We start from the raw sequence: 22,569 nt of genomic DNA, 5'->3' as shown, positions 1-22,569 counted from the left end.
TCTCGCCTGCTGCTCCCCTCAGCAGTGTATTTCAGTGGATCTGTGTTCTTCTCCCCACTCTGTCTCTAGTGAATCCTTGCACCTCTGACCTGTACTCCAGCTCTTGAAAAAATAAAAAGAATTTTTAGATGATTTGTTTCAGGTCATGCCAGCATGGAGGTGCAAAAAGAGTCATGTTCAAGAATGGGTAATAGAGGCAGTTCTTGGTGGGTGGAAGCAAAATTCAAAGCAAGGTGTGGCAGAATCATGTCCTTCCTGGACTTGAGGCCACCTTCTCTGCAGAGGTGATGGGTAGGGCCAATCTTGGGCAATATGGTGGAGTGCATAGTCTGTCTTCAGAGGTTCTAACCTCCTTGCGCAAAGGGTCAAGTGCTTTATGTCCATGTTCTCTTTTGGAATAGAGTCCCCATGTTCTTCCCCTGACAAGTGCACTTCTCACACCTTTCACTTTCACTCAGCTGTTACTCCCTCCTGGGAGAATGTCCCTAACCAGAGACATGATAACTAAAGTCAGAAATTGGGGTACATGGAATGAGGAGGCATCAACACGTTCCCAGAATCAGGCTTGGTTTTAGGTAACTTTGTTTTTGAGTTATTTTTTCCTCAAATGTACTAAGGTATAATTGACAATTAAAATTGTACATAATTAAGATGTACATCTTGATGATTTATAACACATATACATTATGAAATATTCACCACAAACAAGCTAATGAATAAACCCATGACTTCATATAGTTAGCTTTGTGTGTGTGTGGTGAGAACACTTAAGACTCTTAGCTTCAAGTGCACAATACTGTTCACTATAGTTAATAGTTGTACATTAGATTCTCAGATCTAATTACACATTAAAGAACTGAAGCTTTGGATGATAGCTTTTCTTCACAATTTTTGATAGTGGTAAAATATATATAACATAAAATTTGTCATCTTAACCATTAAGTGACAGGGTCAGTGGTTTAAATACGTTCATAATGTTGAACAATCATCAATACCAACCATCTCCAGAGCTCTTCACCTTGTAAAAATGAAACTCTATACCCACTAAACGTTAACTCTGAGGGCAATTTAGAACATAAAATAATGAACTCCTAATGAACATGTAATGGTTTATTTGCATCAATGTGAAGTAGGTTTGCCTCTTTAAAAGAAGCTAACACAAAATACAAAGAAACAAAACTCTTACTTTCTCTCATCTTGTCCATAATTGATTCAAGCTTTCTGCTCTTTTGTTTTACCTTCATGATTATTCTTGACGGGTGACATTTATTCCTTCTTGGTGACATTTATTGAGTACCTACCACATGCTGTCCTCAATGCTTTTAATATCAGAATTATTCCAAGAAGAAAATAGTAGAGAGGATGTTAGTGGAATTTTTGTTTCCCAACAATACATGGTGCAGTGCTGTAGAAATGATAAAATAAATAAATGAGGAGGGTCTGGACCCCCTGTTGGGTAATTCTTATTCCACAAAGATAAGAGGCTGGAACCTTGCATTATTTTAATAGCTGTCTCCATAGGGCTAAGTCCCTCTGTGGTTTAAGGTAAGATGGATATAGACAGTATTTGGTGATAATGAGGCAGGTACATCTTTCTTTTTTTTTTTTTGCTATTTACTTTACTGATCTAAAATTCACAAACAATTCACCATTTTAAACTATAGCATTTTTACACTTTTCACATTTTTCAGTGTACACTTCAATGACTTTTGTGTATTCAAAACATTGTACAATCGTCACCACTGTCTAATTCAGAAAATTTCCATCACTCCAGAAAGAAACCCTTTATCCATTAGCAGTCACTTCCAATCCCTCTTTCCTCTCATCCAAGCATCAGTGGCTGAATAGTCCTGAGAATGGTATAAAATTAAACGAGTGGTCACCCAAGAAGGTGTGGGGCTGACATGCTAATAAGAGGTGATGACGCACATGGCCACACTCAGCAGGAGAGCTGCAGGCTTATGTGCACATTCAGAGATGCCCACGCTGCCTCACAGACCTGGGGTTTCTGGCCATGCACAGAACCTTGTCCAGCTGCAGAGGAACGAGGTGTCCTTTGTCATTCACAACCTTCCTATCCTGGCTAAGGTGACTGCTGTGAGCAAGGCCTGTGCAAACATGTTTGGCTTCATGCCTGGGACCTCAGTAGGCCTTCCAATCTGTTTATAGAGTGAACAAGCAGCTGCATTCTGTGTAGAAATAATGGCCCTAAAACACAACGAAGGAAGCATGGGTTGCTGAAGTCACAGAGAATGGGACCTTACTGTCAGAGTCACTGACACACTGGGGGCAGCATCTAAGTTGCACAAGTGGCCTCTTAAAATGTGAACCCCACACTTGGTGCCGTCTCTTAATCTAGACCGAAATAGCTTTTTAGTTTTATTTTTTAATAAGTCTATTTTCTTTATCACTTCCATTAAAGTCTATAGACAACAACAAAAATCTCATGGTGTCTACACATCTGGTGACCTTAGACTGATATGTGAGTGGATGCAATTAATAAAATCCATCATCACCATGCCCGTGTGTCCCCTTCCCTCACCCTCCTCCTGTTACAGTAACTAAAATACACCTAATCTTGAGTCAGCATCTGAGTTGAGAAATATGTTGTTATCCAATACTGTTGATTCATTTTGAATCTTTAGACACTTTCCTCTTGCTGCATAGGCTCTTTCCAAGGTGCTTTCATAGAGCTCAGACATTACCAATGGTAGTTTCAAATAACAGTTTTTGTCTTTACATTTTATGTATATTTATCATTATCAGTCTGATCTTTTCTAAGTATCTTGAATGAGATGCTGGAAAGGCAGAATTGGTAAGTGATACAGTGGTATCCCAGCAATAAAAGGGTTGCATGATTTCTTTGAATCTTTGATTTGTAAAACCTGGTCTCCTCATTCAAGAGCCTCTCTTTGACCCAGATCATTTCCCTACAATGCATTCAATTAAACCAGGCAAGTGCTTAATTCTGCATGGAAAGCACTTTGAAGACATTTTATTTTTCTGTAGCCTTCCTAATATTTACAGTAATATTATTAGCTGTTTCCTTTATTGATGGCAAAAAAGGATACTTTTTGCAATGTGATTAGATGTTCTATAGTGCAACAAGGAACTGCCTTCCGAAAGAGGGTTCATGTATAACACTCATTTACAATTCAATATATAATTACACAAATAATTTAAAAATATAATCAATAATAAAGGCTGCCCTTCGGATGGTAGTGTTTAATACCTTTTATAATTTGTTTAGTAATTTCAAGCCTTTTGTTTTCTAAAAATCAACAGCTACTTAGCCTAATTCTTATTTTGTCCTTTGTGCCAGTACATTTCTGTGCACGCTTTTTGTGATCTATTAAAAATCTGCGTTGCCAACAGCTCAAATTTAACTTGTTATTCAAATAAATATTGAAATGTTTTTATTACTCTTGTATAATCAGAGGCCCCATTAGTATCATTTTAGAAGCATTGGGAGTGTTTTGGCTACAGTACAGTTTATTGAAGAAAACTAGATTTTATTTTTATGAAACATTTGAGTCTTTCATGGGACCTATATTTTCTTGATTTAAATTTTGTAGTTCTAGAACAAATAGGCAATCTAAAAAGGTGTTTATCTATGTTACTTAAATACAGAGTCTTCCTTATATCTTAATCTGCGACGGGATAAGGAGTGATTTCTTCATTAAGCACAAGCTCACTGACTGCTCACAAGTCCACATAAGAGAAAGCCTGTCACCTGAGTGCCTCCTGCTCACAGGCACAAGAGCTTGTCATCTTCTTGTCGAAGGAAACAACCATTCAGACTTTATCATTTATATAAGTCTCTCTGGATCTCAATTTTCTATCCTGTAAAGTATCCATTACCATTCACACCTTCCTTATTTATTATAAAAAATCTTTATAATAAGATATTATAATATTCAGGATAGTGAAAGAATTTTTGAAAATTGTAACATATAATAGGCTCTTTGTTCTGCCATTCATTCATTCCTGCTTTCATCTGTTAAGTAGTTGTGTCCCTAAAATCCACATGTTGGAATCTTGATCTCCAAGGTGATTAGGTCATGAGTCCTCATGATTGGGTTTAGGACTCTTGTAAAAAAGACCCAGAGTTCCCTCATCTGCTCTACCATAGGGCATAGCAAAAAGATGGCCAACTAGGAAGCAGACCCTCACTAGACACCGAATCTGTTTTTGCTTGAATTGTTAGGGGGAAAATGATGTCCTAAAGCTAATTCCATACAGGCTTTGTGGACTCCACCCCCACACCAGGCCAAAGCCAAAGACACTGGGAACTCCAAATCCCATCCCCACCAAAGGGAAGGTGGCTGGGACCTGAGGGTGGGGTTAAGCAGCCAGGTTTGGTATAAAGCCAGACACGTGGGCTTTGGAGGGGATCCCCCATTTTGGATCTCCGCCAGCTCGCAGCTGTACGGCCAGCTCTGAGTGTGCCTTTGGGTTTCCAGGTTGGCGGATCGGGTAGGACGCATTAAAGACTTTATTTCCCTATTTTCTCCCTGAGTTGTACATTTCCTTAATTCCCTTTCCCTTGTAAATAAACCTTTTATTAACCTTTTGTGTGTGCCTGTAGTGGAGTATTTTTTTTTTTGGTTTTTAAAGATTTATTTATTTATACAAGCACTGGGTACAGTCAGAAGCGCAGGAGGGTGAGAGAATTCACCAGAGCCAGAGCAGGGAGCAGAGCAGGCAGAAGGACCGAAGTACACTGCTGAGGGGAGCAGTGGGCGGCAGGAGATGTCTGCGCGCCATGGGGCCCTCCTCCGGTGGCCGGGGAGCAGCTGGGGATTGAACCGGCACCGCAGAGGCTGGGGGCAGCTTTGCAACCCAGCACTCAACCGCTGTGCCACTGGGGAGGCCCTGTAGTGGAGTGTTAATAAGTTCCTTTCTAGTGCGGGTGAGGACCCACAGCCAGGCAACCCATTTTATATCGGGGTTGCTCCGTAAAAGATTCTTGCCATCAACCTCTAAACATACCTTTCCTACCTCTTGACCACACTGTCCCCCCAGTTACTGCTCTATTTCTCTGTTCTTTGTCACAGCAAAACTCCTCAGAAGAGTGTTCTTCGATAATCTTTCTAATTCCTGCCTTCCTGCTTTTCCCTAAAAGCATTCCAATGAGACTTTTGCACCCCCTTCCAGGTCATTCCCTGGAAACTAACCCTTTAAGGTTACCAAAAATCTCCAAACTAATAAGGGCTTCAGAGGGTGAGCTGTAACTCTGAGCCTGTCATCTCCTAGAATGTATTTGGGACATATTGGAATAGTCAAGGTTGTTTAAAGTTTAAAGGCCATGTGGGGGTTGGCTGTAGTTGCCTGAGTGGGGAGTGATTTCCAGGTGGTGTTTTAAAAATAAGGCTCTGTTAAAGAAAGCAACCAATTATGTTGGTTAAATTTATATTCAAAGAAATATTACTCCCTTAGTATTGTTATGTTAAATCCAGTTTCCCAGCTTTAGTAGTCCCTATTCTTATGCTCTTTGAGGCATGAAGGTTTAGAAGTAGAAGGTTTAGAAGTAGAAGGTACAGACACAGATTCGAGATAAAGGGCCAGTGTGCTGGTATCCAAAGATCTGGCTTTTCTCACCAGAGCCAAGGATCCTCACTTCTTTGAGTTTCTTTTAACATTTATCAAATGAGGATGCTAATAGCTGCCTTGAGAGATTAATGAGAAATTAGAATAATGATAAGGATTCTCAGACACAGGAAGGACCCACTAAGTGCCTAGATTGCTGAACAGAGGGGCTTGAATATAGTAGATGCCCAATAAAATTGCTCCCCGTCTCCTTGTGCAACAAAAAAGTGGAGAGCCACATTTCAGCTCAGTCATCACCGGGCGGCGGAACATGTCCACTATCCATACTGTTACTGGCAATAAACATTTCTCTTGTGCTTGAAACTGCCCAATAAACAAAAGCAAACCAACTAATAACAGCATTCCTTTCTGAAAGAATTCATTTTATCTTCCTACATCCCAGATCTCTTCTTAGAAGCCTAATCTCTCGTGTTTTGACATTGCTAACTGTAACGCATGAAGTATTTCCATAATAACTAGCAACTTTACAGGCATCTAGTTTATGGGGTAGAACGTTAATTTGTATTGTTTATAAGGAGCACTTAGGTTAAAGAGAGACAAATTATATTGACTTGTGGCCAGTCTTATGCCCACCCTCATGGGTATTGGGGACTGAATCTAAACTTAAACATCACCTTCCAGGCTTGGAAAAGGGTTTGAGCTTCTCTTGATTGGCTTCCAGGAAAGAGACTGAAATTGCTTCCAGTTTTATTTTTTTAGTTCCAGCTAAGGAGTTTAGTCTCTAAAATAAAGCAGTAGTACTCTTGTTAGGGAGCGGCAACCATAAGCTAACGTCAAAGCTGGACTCAGAGTCAGATCACCTGGGTCCTCAGCAATTTGACCCTGTCAAGGAGCATAGGAAATCATCTCCATCCCGCTGGGTTCTTCTCGGCTAGATGAGTAATAAAAATGGCATCAGACAGGTTAGCAAAGGAAAAACAATTTAATAGCTTATGTATGGAGAATTTACATGGTTATAAATTCTACAGAATAATTGAGTGGACTGGGGCTATTTATCCTGCGTTTAGGGACCTGAGGTGTCAGAGAGAGGAGACTTCACACTTCAGACAGGGAATTAGCTCATCCTTATGTTATAGGACAGGGAGAGGGGCAGCCCAAACCCCGCCTCCCTCTTTCCTGGGGACCACCCTGTTACACTTACTCTGAGAATAACGAGAGAGACTCGTAAACAGGGAGAACATGTTCACTGATAAACCTACAACAGAATGAGACCCTCCAAACCACATTCTTCTAGGTTGTAAAGGGAACAGTGATTGTCTCTCCAGTCAGAAAAAGGCAGAAGCCTAGGATGTGGGGTCTTCTTTGATTAGCGGGGGCAGAAGGGCTTAGGCAGACATTCTCCTCAGCTCAAGTAATTTCATTGCTCATGACACAAAACATCTGCATTTTTTAAATAATAGTAAGAGACCTGGGGAGGCTCACTGGGCTTTTAGTGACCTCTAGCTCTCATACCAAGGTGACAAGAGGCCTACTCTGGTCCTATAGAGAAAAGCCTATTTTACCCTTCTGTGGCAACTGACCCCTTAATCCTTAGTTTGAGTTTTTAAGTTTTTAACAGTGTGATATACATAGAAAGGGGAGGTTCCAGGTTCCCTGCCCCACCTAAGGAAGGGTGGAGCTAAGCAGCCAGGGGAAGCTAGAAAAGACTGAGAGGAAGAGGACTGGAAGGAAGACCCGAATTAATTATAGATGTAGAAATTTCTAGAAAGTGTGTGCGTGAGCATGTGTGTGTATGTATGTGTGATTGTTCAGGGCAAAGGCAAGGAAGTAGAGTGATCACTGACTGGCAGATGTGGGATTCTGCCTGGTGACATTTCTTTAATCATGGGGATTTGCCTCACCTCTCTGGATATAGCAGTTTTAGCCGCCTAGGGCAGCCCAGCTTGTAACACTTCTCAGGGCCTGGACAAGGGCATGTAGGGTAAGGTAAAAGTATCAGGCTTTTCTGCCCTCCCGCCATTAGGATAGATGAGGGAATCCTGTGGTCCTGAATGCATGCCTGATGGCGGGCACCTGAAGTGGGTACACCTGGGCTGAGAGACTGAGTTTATAGGGGCGGCGTCACGGGAACGCCAGCAGAAGCCAAGAAGAACAGAAGCCAAGAGAAGAAGAGAAGCAGAGAGAAGGCCGGAGAGCCCAGAGTGAAGACTTGCTGGGGGCTGGGAGGCCTGCCAGCCTCCCGGCCCCCCAAGCGCCCCTGCCTGCTGTGTACCTGGTAAATCCCAACAGAAGCCTGAAAAGCCACTGAGGACTCCAGGACTCCTCCTTTACCCGGTCTGCTGGATCAGAAAACCTGCTCAGTGCCCTGTTCCTGTCCTTACAGGCGACAAGATGCAAGAATTAAAATCGGTAAGTCACTGAACCTCATATTCATAGTTTTCTTATGTATAAAATGGTAAGACTTGTTTGTTGTCATTTTTGGAGTCTGTGGGTTTGGAGTGCAGGGTCCTTGGGGTTGCTCTGGGAAAGTTTCACCAGAGCTCCCGTTTCAGCGGCACGCGGCGAGTTCCCCGGGCGAGTTTCTCCACGAGACAGAGACGTTTAGTTATATTTAAAGAACAGGTTTCTTAGGGAAAGGGACAGAAGAGGAAAAGACACTTATATTGACACAAGCGTGCAGGAAGAGCTGCCCCAAAGGGAACAAGTTTGCTGAGAGAGGCCTGCATGGTTGCAGGCGGGCGGCCTTGAGGAGAGCTGCCCCGACTGAGGGAGGTCAGTGAAGAGAAGCCCCGGCATGGTACAGGTCACGGACAGGCAGGAGGCTGCTGCCCTGCAGAGGAGAGAGTTGGTGAAAAGAGGGACCTGCATAGTCACAGTTGGGCAGAGGGAGTGCTGCCCCAAGCCAGTGCAGAGACTGCACTGATAGAGTCGTTGTCTGTTTGAGAGGGGCCCACTCCTTGTGAGCCTTTGGGTTAGTTGCCGATTTTGGGTAACTATGTAGAGTCTAAAAGGGACTTGAGATTCCACAGTGGGCTCAATCTCCATATCTTTACCTTTGGGGTCTCTTGGGCTCAATATCTGTATCTTTACCCTTGGGCCTGTGCTCTAGACTCTCCCCACAGCAGTCTGATCCTGCTTGGGTCTCATGTTTCCTGATAAGGCACTGGTGCCTAAGGGTCCAGACATCTATAGCTGGGTTAATGGTCACATTATTTCCCTCTCCCCCCACCTCCTCATGATCTTTGGGCACCTCCTTTCCAGTCTTTCTATTCTTGTCCTCCATCAAAACTGACTATTTCTTGTCTAAATTTCATTCAATGTCAGGATCCCATGATTTTCAACAGAGAAATTGTTACACAATGTGTTGTGTCTACAATCCCATGCCTTATAAATTCACACCAAGAGGTTATACATGTGTGTTAGGATGTTTTCAGAAGAAATTAAAGAAGTGTTCTAAAAATGCACTAAACAATGATGGTACTGTTTTTTTTTTTTTTTAAATAATAAAATTTTTATATTCCCTATACAATTGCAAGGCCCCCCCATTCTGACCCCAATCTCTCCCCTCCCACCCCCGCCCCCTTAAAAGTGTCTCTGGTTCGTAGTTTTTTGTTGATTTTGATTTTCACTTTCTTATAGTTATTCGTTTTCCTGTTCCCTTATTTAAGTTTTCTAGATTCCTGCTATGAGTGAGACCATCCGGTATTTTTCTTTTTCTTTTTGGCTTATTTGCTGAGCATGATCCCTTCCAGTGCCATCCATATTGCTGCAAATTGCATGTGTTTATTTTTTTGAATGCTGAGTAATATTCCATGGTGTATATGTACCACATCTTCTTGATCCAGTCATCTATTTTTGGGCATTTGGGTTGTTTCCAAAGCTTAGCTATTGTAAACAGTGCTGCTATAAACATAGGGGTGCAGATGTTCTTTGGAATTGATGTTTCTGTGTCCTTTGAGTAAATACCTAGGAGTGGAATTGCTGGATCATGTGGAAGCTCTATGTTTAGTAGGTCCAGAAATCTCCACACAGCTCTCCACAGTGGTTGGACCAGTTTGCACTCCCACCAACAGTGCAGAAGAGTTCCTTTTTCTCCACACCCTCGCCAACATTTGTTGTTGCTAGTTTTTTTAATATGTGCCATTCTCACTGGTGTGAGATGGTATCTCATGGTAGTTTTGATTTGCATTTCCCTGATGACAAGTGATGTTGAACATTTTTTCATATGCCTGTTGGCCATTTGCATTTCCTCTTCAGAGAAGTTTCTTTTTAGCTCTTCTGCCCATTTTTTGACTGGATTATTTTCTTTGTTGTTGTTGAGTCTCATCAGCTCTTTGCAGATTTTTGTGATCAGTCCTTTATCATTAGTGTTGGGAGCAAAAATGTTCTCCCAGTTGGTGGGGTTTCTCTTTGTTTTTGTTATTGTCTCTTTTGCTGTGCAGAAGCTCTTTAATTTGATGTAGTCCCAGCTGTTTATCTTTGCCTTCACTATCACTGCTTTGGGTGATGTGTCTGTAAAGATGTCTTTGATGTGCAAATCACGTAGAGTTTCGCCTATATTTCCTTCTATATATTTTATGGTTTCAGGTCTTATGTCTAGTCCTTTAATCCATTTTGAGTTGATTTTTGTGTATGGTGTGAGGTAGTGGTCAAGCTTCATTCTTTTGCATGTAGCGACCCAGTTTCCCAGCACCATTTATTGAACAAACTTTCTTTGCTCCAATGCATAGTCTTTGCTCCTTTGTCAAAGATTAGTTGACCATAAATCTATGGGTTTATTTCTGGATTTTCTATTCGATTCCATTGGTCTGTATGTCTGTTCTTGTTCCAATACTATGCAGTTTTGATGATTATGGCTTTGTAGTAGAGTTTGAAGTCTGGGAGTGTGATGCCTCCATTCCCTTCTTTTTTTTTCAGGAGAGCTTTGGCTATTCGGGGTTTTTTGTGATTCCATATGAATTTCATCAATAATTGTTCTATTTCTTTGAAGAATGACATTGAAATTTTGATTGGAATAGCATTGAATCTGTATATTGCTTTTGGGAGGATGGCCATTTTAATAATGTTTATTCTTCCAATCCATGAGCAGGGGATGTCTTTCCATTTCTTTGTGTCTTCTTCTATTTCTTTTAACAGTGTTTTATAGTTTTCTTTGTATAGGTCCTTTACCTCTTTTGTTAGATTTATTCCCAAATATTTGATTTTTTTTGTTTCAATAAAAAAAGGGATGGTTTTTTTGATTTCTTCTTCTTCAGATTTATTGTTTGTGTATAGGAAGGCTACTGACTTTTGCGTGTTGATTTTGTATCCTGCCACTTTACTGAACTGATTGATGAGTTGAATTAGTTTTTCTGTGGACTTTTTGGGGTTCTGTATGTATATTATCATATCATCTGCAAATAGTGATAGTTTGACTTCTTCTTTTCCTATTTGGATTCCTTGGATGTCTTTCTCTTGTCTTATTGCTCTGGCTAGGACTTCCAGTATTATATTGAAAAGCAGTGGTGAGAGTGGACATCCTTGTCTTGTTCCAGATCTTAATGGAATTGCTTTCAGCTTTTCACCATTGAGAATGATACTGGCTGTTGGCTTGTCATAGATGGCCTTTATGATGTTGATGTATGTTCCTTGTATCCCAAGAATTTCAAGGGCTTTTATCATGAATGGTTGTTGCACTTTGTCGAAAGCTTTCTCAGCATCTTTTGATATTATCATATGGTTTTATATTTCTTTTTGTTGATGTGTTGGATAACGTTGATTGATTTTCGGATGTTAAACCATCCTTGTGTCCCTGGAATGAATCCTACTTGGTCGTGGTGAATTATCTTATGGATGCATTGTTGGATTCTGATAGCTAAAATTTTATTGAGGATTTTTGCATCAGTGTTCATTAGGGAGATTGGCCTGTAGTTTTCCTTTTTTGTGTTGTCCTTGTTCGGTTTTGGTATTAGTGTAATGTTGGCTTCATAGAACGTGTTTGGTATTGTCCCTTCCTTCTCAATTTTTTGGAAGAGTTTGTGAAGGATAGGCTCTAATTCGTCTCTGAATGTTTGGTAGAATTCATTTGTAAATCCATCAGGTCCTGGGCTTTTGTTTTTGGGGAGGTTTTTGATTACCATTTCAATTTCGCTACTTGTAATTGGTCTGTTTAGGTGTTCTATTTCTTCTTTATCTAGCTTTGGGTGATTGTACAGTTGTAGGAATTTGTCCATCTCCTCTAGATTGTTAAACTTGTTTCCATATAACTCTTCATAGTAGTTACTGATTATTCTTTTGATTTCTGCTGTGTCCATTGTGATTTCTCCTCTTTCATTGATGATCCTGTTTATTTGTGCTTTCTCCCTTTTTTCCTTTGTGAGCCTGGCTAGGGGTTTGTCTATTTTATTGATTTTTTTCAAAGAACCAGCTCTTGGTTTCATTGATCTTTTGGATTGTTTTTTAGTTTCAATTTCATTTATTTCTGCTTTGGTTTTTATTATTTCTTTTCTTCTACTGGTTTTGGGGTTTTTTTGTTGTTCTTTTTCTAGATCTTTGAGCTTCGAGATTAGGTTGTTTCTTTGAGTTCTTTCTTGTTTCTTGATGTGAGCTTCTATTGCTATATATTTTCCTCTTATTACTGCTTTTGCTGCATCCCATACATTTAGGAAATTGGTGTCCTCCTTGTCGTTCAATTCAAAGAATTTTTTAATTTCTTCTTTGATCTCCTCATTAGTCCAGTGGTCTTCCAGTAGTGTGGTTTTTAATCTCCATGAGGTAGGAAAGTTCCTTGCCTTCTTTTAATGGTTTATTTCTAGTTTGATGCCTTCATGGTCAGAAAAGATGGTTGATATGATTTCAATCTTGGTGTATCTGTTGATGTTTGTCTTGTGCCCCAGTATGTGATTGATCCTGGAGAATGATCCATGTGCGCTTGAGAAAAATGTGTACTCCGTTTTTTTGGGGTTTAGTGTTCTATAGATGTCTGTTAAGCCCAATTGCTCTAGGTCCTTATTTAGAGCTTTGGTTTCTTTACTTAATTTTTGTCTTGTTGATCTATCCATTGTTGATAGTGGTGTGTTGAAGTCTCCCACTACGTATGTGTTTTCTCTGATGTCTGTTTTCAGAGAGGATAACAGTTGTCTGATATATTTTGGTGCTCCTTCGTTTGGTGAGTATATGTTAATGAGTGTTATTTCTTCTTGAAGTATTGTCCCCTTGATCATAATGTAGTGACCATTGGGGTCTCTTTTTATCTTTTTGAGTTTGAAATCTGTTTTATCTGATATAAGTATAGCTGTTCCTGCTTTCTTTTTTGGTCCATTTGCTTGTAGGATTGTTTTCCATCCTTTAACTTTGAGCCTATTTTTATCTTTTGTAGCTAAATGTGTTTCCTGGAGACAGCAAAAGGTTGGGTTTTGTTTCTTAATCCAGGCTGCAACTCTGTGTCTTTTTATTGAAGAGTTTAGTCCATTTACATTTAGAGTTAATATTGATATGTTAGCATCTGTATATGCCATTGTTTTTTGGCCTTCTTTCATTGTTATTCGTCCCTCTGAGGTTCTGGCTTTAGGACTCCTTGTAGTATTTTTTGGAGTGGGGGTTTAGTTGTAATGAAATTCCGGAGTTTCTGTTTGTCTGGGAAGGTCCATATTCTTTCTTCAAAGAGGAAGGAGAGCTTTGCGGGATAGAGAATTCTCGGTTGGCATCTGTTTTCTTGGAGTCTGTTGACTATGTCCCTCCACTCTCTCCTTGCCCGTAGTGTTTCTTCGGAGAAGTCTGATGTCAGCCTGATTGGCTTTCCTTTGAATGTTATCTGTTTCTTCCCTCTTGCCAGCTTCATTATTTTTTCCTTGTCCTGGATTCTTGGGAGCTTTACTATTATGTGTCTTGCTGTATTTTTCCTTTCGTCGTGGAAGTTTGGTGTTCTTCTTGCTTCTTGTATATCAATTTTCAGCTCCTTCTTCACATTTGGGAAGTTCTCTTCAATTATCTCTTTGAATATTTTCTCTGTTCCTACATCTCTCTCCTCTCCTTCTGGTATTCCTATAACTCTTATATTTCCTTTCCTCATGGAGTCAGATAGTTCCCGAAGTCTTTCTTCGTTCTTTTTCCTTTGTACTTCTCTTTCCTTTTCTGTTTTGGTTCTTTTTATTTCTGTGTCTTCAAGATTACTTTTTCGTTCTTCCATTTCATCTATTCTGCTTTTATTGCTTTTCCCAGAATTCTTTAGTTCTTCCATTAATTCTTTGATCTCCTGCATTTCTTTTACTTCCCTCTTTAGGGACTCAATTTCATTCTTCTGACCATTGTTTTCCCTCTCTAGGGACTCAATTGCATTCTTCTCATGTTGATTATTTTTCCCTTATCATTGTTTTCCTTTATGACTTCTGTCAGTTTTTTAATCACGGCAATTTTAAATTCTCTTTCTGGAAGGCTCAGAAGTTCTTCCAAGTTACTGTCGTTGCAATCTGGGGGCTGCTTTTCTTTTTGTGGTGTGCTTTTTCCCTGGGGAGTTGCTAGGTTGCGTGTGGTTCTTCTCCTCCCTACTGTCTGTTTTCTAATTTGCCGTATGCGTTGGGACACTGTGTAGTTGGGACTGGCCGGCATCTTGGGTGAGCTTCTCTGCTCTCCTCTAGTTCCTCCAGGAGTCATCTGTCAGTTTCAAGCAGTCTTTACTGGAGAAAGGTCCCTGTTCTAAAATGCTGATGTGGGGACACACTCCCCTGGTCTGCCCCAGCGGTGGGTTCCTGCTCCCCCTCTGGGGTTGGACTGCAGGCCAGATGGGGTCTGGCGTGGGCAAACTTCCCCTGCTCACCTCTGGCTCCTGAGGAAGCCTTCTGCAGGTAGTCTTTACTGAAGAAATGTCCCTGTTCTAAGATGGTGATGTGGGACACACTCCCTGCACGTCTGGTCTCAGGCACACTGTTCTGCGCACCTGGTCTGCCCCGGCTGTGGGTGCTCGCTCCCCCTGTGGGCTCAGACTACTGGTCGGAAGGGGCCCGGCGTGGGCTAACTCCCCAGCTGGCCACTGGCTCCTCTAGGCGCCTCTGCTGGCTTCAAGTCGCAAGGTGGCGCCAGAGATCTCTCCTGGAGCCCTTGGGGAGCTGATTTTCCACCCCGTGGGACAGGGAATAGAGCGGGAATGGAAGGGTAAACCTCAACGGCTTTGGGGTGCTGTGTCTGCCTTGTGCCCCACCGTCGTGGGGAACCCACGCCCCTAATTTCGTGTCCCGGGTGTCAGTTCCAAAGCCCTCAGTTCCAGGACTCAGGCTGTAGCCCAGTTCAGTGGCGCGGGAATGGCGCCTTTTGAATCCCGCTCCCGTGCCTGGGCACCTGGTTCCTGCTCACTCAGTGAGGGCCTCCGCGCGTCTCCCCGCAAGCCTAGGTCGCAGGCGCAGGGACCTGGGCAGCTGCGATCTGGATCCGCGTTTGCTTTTCAGCTGCACTGCTTTTCCGCCCGCGATCCCGATTCCGATCCGCACTTGGTTTTCCAGCGCGCCGCTTTTCCGCGCAGTCCTGATCTTGGTCCGCGCCTGCTTTTCCAGCGCGCCGCTTTCCTCGCAGGCTTACCGGGCGGCCGGGGCTGTGTGCTGGTGCTGGCCTCCTCCTGGGGGGCGGGGTCTCTCTTTAATGGCGCCCGTCCGCGGCGGATCCTGCAGGGTTCTCCACAGCTCCCGTTCACGGGGTGTGGTGGCTGAAATAGTTCCTTTCCACTCGCATTCCCGCTTGCTGCGTCGTTTGTTCTTGTGGGTCATTTTAGTTTGTTGTTTTCCTCCTCTCTGCCGATCGGAGAGTGCCGCCTCTGTGGGCGGGGGAGGGGAGCAGGGTTCTGCGCTTCCCTCCCTTCTAGTCCCCTTTTATGGCCACTTTCTTCTTCGGGCAGTTTGCTGGCGTCACCCGTTTATCTTCCGTGTCCCGGTTCTCACTGGGACCTGCCGCTTTTCCTCCCTATTCACTTTTTTTAATGGGAGATCTTACTCGCAGCGTCTCCTCGCCGCCATGTTGCTGATGATACTGTTTTTTAAGATGATCTGAAGTGCAGGCCTATTGTGCTCAGGTTGCCCTGGTGGCTCACTGGTGTCTTCAAGGATGCAGGCTCATGTCATCTATCAGGGTTGTTAAACAGATGAGGAATTGGCTACACCAGGTTATGGAGGCATAGAAATTGCATGGTCTGTCTGTAGGGGAGCTGATGATCTAAGACCCAACCTGGAAAGAGATGTTTCTGCTCAAACAGAAGTAGGGAAAAAAAAGAACAAATTCCTCTCCCTTCCTTTTTATTCTTTTCAGGCCCTCCAGGGATGGGATGAGGCCCACCCACCTGGGGGGGGGGTGATATTTACTGACTCCTTCAATTCAAATGGTAATCCCACCTGGAAACCTCTTCACAGACACACCCAGAAATAAAGTTTAATGTCCAGACTCCTGGCCAATCAACTTGACTAGCTAAAATCGAATGTCAGCAAGGTGGCTTTTCTTTTGGGGGTTCTTGAAGAGAATCCATTCCTTGCCTTTTTTTTTTTTTTTTTTTTTAAGCTTCTAAAACTGTTACAGGGCAACCCTGATATAAAACGGGTTGCCTGACTGTGGGTCCTCACCTGCGCGCTTATTAGTACTCAACTGCAGGCACACATAAAAGGTTAATAAAAAGGTTTATTTACAAAAGAAAGGGAAAATGGAGAAATGAATAACTCATGAAAAAGAGGGAGATAAACTCATGAATGCTTCTAACCCATTCCGCAGACCTGGAATCCCAATAGCACACTGAGAACTGGCAAAGAGCCAAGAGCTGTGCTGCCAAGAGAGAGCCCCAAGGCCCACGTGTCTGGTTTTATACCAAACCTGGCAGCTTAACTCCACCCACAGGTCCCAGCAAATCTCCCTTTGGTGATGATGGAATCTGTCATTCCCAATGTCCTGATGGCTTTGGTCTGGAGTGGGGGTGGAATCCACAAAGCCTGTATGGAATTATCTCAGGACATCCTTTCCCCCTAACAAAACCACTTGCATCCATCAGCGCATGGCCACATCATTCCAACCTGTGATTCAGTCTTCACAAACTATCTCTGACTCTGACCCTCCTGCTTCTCTTTTGTTGGACTTTTTTGATTGTTTTGGTCCATGTGGGATAAACCAGGATAATCTTCCCTCATTTATAGCAAAATCCTTAACTCCATCACATCCACAGTGGCCCTTTTCTTTTGTAAAAGACAAATATGTAAGTAACAATTCACAGGTTCTGGGATTGGACATGGATATATTTGGGGACCTTTTTTTCTGCTTTCTATGAGTGGGGGCCTCAAAATGGAGCCCCTCCCCTCTGTTCACTTGGCCCCACAACTGCCCCATATCACCACTCCCTCCTGAGGACACCCTAAACCATAGTTCTAGGCAACAAGGCTGCAGCTAGGTAGTCAACAAGATCATGAAACACCAATGTTCTTTTTTATATAGACCACCCATTACAATGGATTCTTTTAGGGTCCCTTGTTTTTTACTTTAGGGAGGAGGATGTCTTCTTTGGAAACAGAACTGGCCACAAAGGGTCATTTCTTGTTCCCAGTCATCCTCTTGTATTGATTGAGTTCTCAACTATATACCTTAGTGTCCAGGAAAACATAAAAGGGCACACTTTCCATTATGTGCCGGCCTGCTGGGGTTGTCATCATCATAACATCATCGTCATCTTCATCACTTGATTGAACTCAACTCCCTGTCCTTTTTGGACTTCTAGACTTGCTGGAGGGAAGCTCACCAGAGGGTACTATTTTATTTTATGAATCTGAAGGACAGAAGCACAGGAGAGAGTACAAAGTGACCTATTCATAAACTAGGGACCTATTTTCACCTTTTTTCACAACACTAATTATTTTAACATCTTCATCATTCTTTTGGAGTCCTCAGCACTTCAGTGAATGATAATGTACTTGAGTTTCCATAAGCACATTTGGACATTACACCTTTGAGGCTCAGACAATATTTTTATATGCTGATAGCTATAATCAAAGCATGGGGATTACTTAAGCTAACAAGTGATGATCCATCACAATAGAAATGCAAACAGAGCTTTAATTCATCATTTTGCTAATGGTTCTTCCCTGGTACATTCATCAGCCTCCATTCTATCTTTTGCCTTAATAAATAGGCTGTATTGTTTTATGACCTCTCTTCTGAGTGTTAATATAAGCAGGGAGTTATTATGGTCCCTATTATACAGAGACATGATGGAATGAAGGACTTGCTGGAGATTACATTTTCCTATCATTGTATAGGTCTCCTAGCTAGATTAATGCTAGTTCCCTCTCCCATTCCCAGTCCAAATCCCTCTCTTTGGCACTCTCAATTTCCTTTTATGTTCAGAATGAATCCTATGTTCATTTGTATATGCACTGAATTGGTAAGCCAGCATTCTCTTCCAAATGGGTGCCCTTGATGTTAACATAGGGGAAATTAGACAAAATGGCAAGGTAGGATTCCTAACTTACACTGCTTTGGAGCCAAGATGGAAACTAAAAACTGTTAGCTTATTATGCACAGGAATCTACACAGTCATATATACATAGATATTTAGCCACAGGTAACTTTTATCCAGAAGCCCAGTGAGATTTTGGCTACTATCCGATTTAATATTTTGAGTTTTCTTTCTCTGTGATCTAATATTGCTCTACACATGAACCACTTTGCCAGGGATGCCACAACAAAATACCTGAGAGTGGGTGACTTGAACAACAGCCATTCATTCATTGTCTTACAATTCTGGAGGTTGCAAGCCCAAGATCAAGATGTCGACAAGGTTGGTTTCTTTGGAAGCCTCTCTTGACAGCATGTAAATGACTTTTCACAGGGTTATCCCTTTACGTGTCTTTCTTCTAATCTCTTTTTATAAGGACCCTAGTCATCATGGATTAGAGTTCACCCATTTTTCCTTATTTTTAACTCACCTATTTTAAGACCCTTTCTCCAAATACAATCACCTTGTGAGGTACTGGGGGTTACGACTTTGACATATGTATTTGGTGGGGAGGGAAAGGGAGACAACACAATTTTACCTGTAACAGTGCAGTTGCTGCTTATTTATTCAGATGAACACAAAATTTGGGGAAATTTTGAAAGGAAAGGTGAATTACATAAACGTCAAAGCATAATCAGATGATTAAAAATTTCAATCTGCCTGTGAAGTGAATCCCTATGGCTTCCATGGTCTGAGAAATAGGCAGCTTTCATGAAAATAAGCAATGAAGATTTTTAGAATTCCTACTCAGCTAACACAGGATTATTAGAGTTACACAGTCAGGATTTGGGAATTAGGAGATTTGGGCTCTTACATATTTTTTTTATGAAGCAGTCCTTATTAACTTTCTTTTTTTTGTTTTTTAAAGATTTAATTATTTTCATAAGAATTGGGGTACAGGCCAGAGGCGCACAGGCCAGAGGCGCGGGAGGTTGAGAAAATTCACCAGAGACAGAGTGGGGAACAGAACAGGCAGACTGACCAAAAGCACTGCTGAGGGGAGCAGCAGGTCCAACGGGAGAGGTCTGCCATGCCATGTGGGTCTCTCTCCCTGGCTGGCCGGGAATCGAACCCACACTGCAGAGGCTGCAGACAGCTTCACAGCACTGCGCTCAACCCTCAAACCGCTGTGCCACTGGGGAGGCCCCTCTTATATTTCTTTAATGGCTCTTCAGAATGGTAGCTGCTGACCCACAGAAAATGAGAAGAGACTTGAGTTCCATGAGCTCTCATGTGTGATGGCAACTCTAGTCCTGGGAACAATCTAAGACATCTCCTAGGTCCCCCATACTGTGGATGCTATGAAAGAGAATAGAGATAAACAGCAAAAGAAAGGCAAAGAGAGAAGTTAAAACAATGAAAAGGGGCAACGGATCTCTTAAGTTATAGAGCACAATCAACATTTCATTGGATTAGCCTGTGTTTTTCTCTGAGTTATCTGGTTCCATCAACTGGGGGATTTTACTTCCCTCACCTCCATAGGAAAATAAATAAAGCATTTTTTTAGGAGTACAGGTGGAATTCTCTCTTCAGAAACTGATATTAACAATGTCTCATCCTGATTGCTGCTGAAACAGTCCTCGAGTGACTCCTCCTCACTGAGCCAGTGTCGGTGGGTCGTTTGTATCCCGGCACTATGCCGGGGACAGTAGGTGTTCTCACCTACCTATGTAGCTGACTTCACTCAATTGTGTTTCAGTTTAGCCAATAATGGTGAGTGGGAGAAGAGGCTGCTCCCCATGGCGGTGGGAGTAAATTGCAGGGAAAGTCATAGGGGGATGGGGATTCTGACCTTCCTCTCCCCATTGGTGTCGCCTTACCACCAAAAAATGTCTCTATTTGGATTAAATAGGATAATTAGGGGCAGAGCTAGTAACAAAACCCCAGTCTGACCACAATCTCTTTGTCCCTCTGAGATTAACAAATTTGACATCCTACAAAAGAAGTTGAATTATAAGTGCGCTCACAGAATCCTAGATTTCTGGTTCTGGCTACTGGAGAGAAAACAGAGCTGGACACTTTCCCAGCTCGGCATTCTCCAACTGAATCCAACTGGCTGCTGCAACTCAGCCACAGAAAAGAGAGAACAAGAAGAGGTTAGAGTTCATATTAAATTACTGGAGTTTTGCCTTGAGATTGTTGACCTTCATTTCATTTTAAATATTCAGATTTTTCCAGGCATGGGCCTATTAGGAGTGACCTTAAATGGTAGGAGGAGAGAAAAGTACTTCAGAGAGTGGGAAAAACAACGCATCTATTTATGGGTCAATTTACCCGCCCCTCCCCCAGACAGACACAGTGATGCAGTGACCAGTTTTTTCAGGGAAAGATGTTTTCTGTCTTTTTAAGGGAATGACAAATACTATTTACTAAAGAAAAAAAGAGCTGTGTCCTTACCACAAAATAACAACATTGTAGATCACCCTAACTGAAGGCTTCACGTCTTATAAACACAGCACACTGCATTACTCAGCGCTGAGTTATTATGTTTCATTGCAGAGAGCGGAGGACTCTGAATATATTAATGATTCATGCTTGCCTTGGCAGAACATAATGTATACTAATCACACGGAACCAGGGTACAAGAGCACTTTAAATGCATTTGTCCAGTTAATAGTTTGACTTAATCTGATATTTCATTGGGTCACCGACCTTTTCATTGTAGGTAATGTACAGAGGAAAATGTATGGTCGACACCCTGGTGAATCAACAGAGGGCTTTCTGGTTACCAAGCAACGTGCTACTTAGGCTTTACCTCTGCATAATTCTGCCAATACTTCTGCTTTTTTTCAGCTGATGAACTTAAGTGTGACTCTGTAAGCTCGTGAGTGAGTGTGTGTATGTGTGTGTGTACATGCGTGCACATGCATACTTGTGTGTGTGTGTATGTGTGTATGTTTTGGGGAGGGGAAACACCACAGCCACAAAGTAGCTCATTTATGCTGCTTTTTATAGGCATTAAGCAGTAAGCTCCCATAATAAACAACCATGCCAGAGTTAATACTCAATAAACAGTATGGTTTATAAGCAATTAGGGACCCAAATCTCAAAATAAGACAGTTCAGCAGAATGAGAGCATCTACCCTAACAATGCTTAGTAAGATATGTGGCTTGTTAAAAGTGTCATAATTCTCCTTTAAAAAGCAATTAACAGTTTGGTGTATTTTGGTCTGCCAAGCACAGTTTCTTAATCAAATGTGAACACAATCAAAGAGCCACTTCTCAGCTTTACGCAATGGATAGTCATTTACCCAGAAAGCACAGTTGAAAATAAAAGGATGAATTGATGTTCTCTCTTGTTTGTTTATCAACCTGAGAGTGTGTTGAAGACATCAAGATGAGTCAGATAAATGCATTTTGTCAGGTTTTCAAAGAAAGCCAGCCGGCTACTCTATTTTGCCAATGTCTTTGTATTTCTTAGTAACTTTGTAGGTTGAAAAAAATCTATTTTCTAGCTGCTTCTTAAATTACGGTAGGTGATGCGGGAAACAACAGACATTTGCTGCATCTTGTCTTTTGTGACAAACACAAGTATGCAGTTCTTATTGGCAGCTGCTGGGATTGTTTGAGGGATTGTACAATAGGATTCCAAAACTCAGTTACTGATTTCCTTTACACACTCTCTCACAGGTAATGAACCGTATTTTTAAATACACTTTTAAAAGATGCAAGCTTTCAGCATCATGCAGAGGTGCTGGAAACTGGGCAAAAGCAAAAGCAGATGTGTTTCCCTCCTTCCAGGGACTCACCATCCAAGACAGATTTATAATCAAGTACACATTTCCTTTTAAGGCACCATGAGATGAGTGCACCATAGATCAATACTATTGGACGTCTAAATCACTTACTTGGACCCTCTTTTTTAAAAAGTGAATAGTTTTTATTAAGGATGGAGGGACATGTGCAAAGAGAAGAGGGAAAATTTAGTGGGCATTCAGTCAGTGGAAAACGTCAAACACAAAATTTAAAACTTGATTGTCTTTTACCTGTTCTCACCAGTCTTAGACATTTTAGAATGTTGTTCTTGGAGGCAGTCTGCTGAAAATCTTGCATTTTATGACTTGGCCTTTTTCTATCCAGCTGAAGGTGTCAGTATAAAATGTATTCATTCTTATCGGCTTTAGAGTCTTCAATTTCATCTGGTAGAAGACCAAATTGAATGGCTAATCTCTAGTGTTTTCTCCCCAGCAATCCATGATTTAGCAAAAAACAGTGAACTCTGGAAAATTTCCATAATGTTTGGGAGGGAGCAATCAATATAACAAAACATAACAAGGTATTTTTTTTTTGACAAATGTAAATATGTAGCTTGAAAACCTAACTTGAAATGAATCTGATTTTGGAAAAACTTCCAAGCAAAACATTTAGGACATTAGATTAATGCTCATAGTCAGGATTGGAATACTATCAACTATTGGCTGGGAACATTGTGTACTATCTCCTAGTGGGGTCCTTAGAAAACCACTACACCAGCATCACACTAGGCTCCATCTGGAAAAGAGCAAATAGTCCCTAAGCCCACATATGTG

At 41.8% G+C, this 22,569-nt stretch overlaps 1 long non-coding RNA gene across 1 annotated transcript; it reads right to left on the bottom strand.

Moving 5' to 3' along the window:
- Nucleotides 1-6,454: 6,454 nt before the first annotated feature.
- Nucleotides 6,455-20,613, bottom strand: LOC129145769 (uncharacterized). Its single transcript, XR_008551798.1, has 3 exons — nt 20,438-20,613; nt 17,130-17,311; nt 6,455-6,481 (listed from the first exon to the last, which is right to left on the bottom strand). It is a non-coding gene; the product is annotated as an uncharacterized LOC129145769 (long non-coding RNA).
- Nucleotides 20,614-22,569: the final 1,956 nt, after the last annotated feature.

Source organism: Talpa occidentalis, unplaced genomic scaffold (assembly GCF_014898055.3).
Source record: "Talpa occidentalis isolate TD23 unplaced genomic scaffold, MPIMG_talOcc4v2.1 talOcc4.14, whole genome shotgun sequence".
In the NCBI taxonomy this organism is placed as follows: domain Eukaryota; kingdom Metazoa; phylum Chordata; class Mammalia; order Eulipotyphla; family Talpidae; genus Talpa; species Talpa occidentalis.
This window is presented reverse-complemented; position numbering and strand designations above follow the sequence as displayed.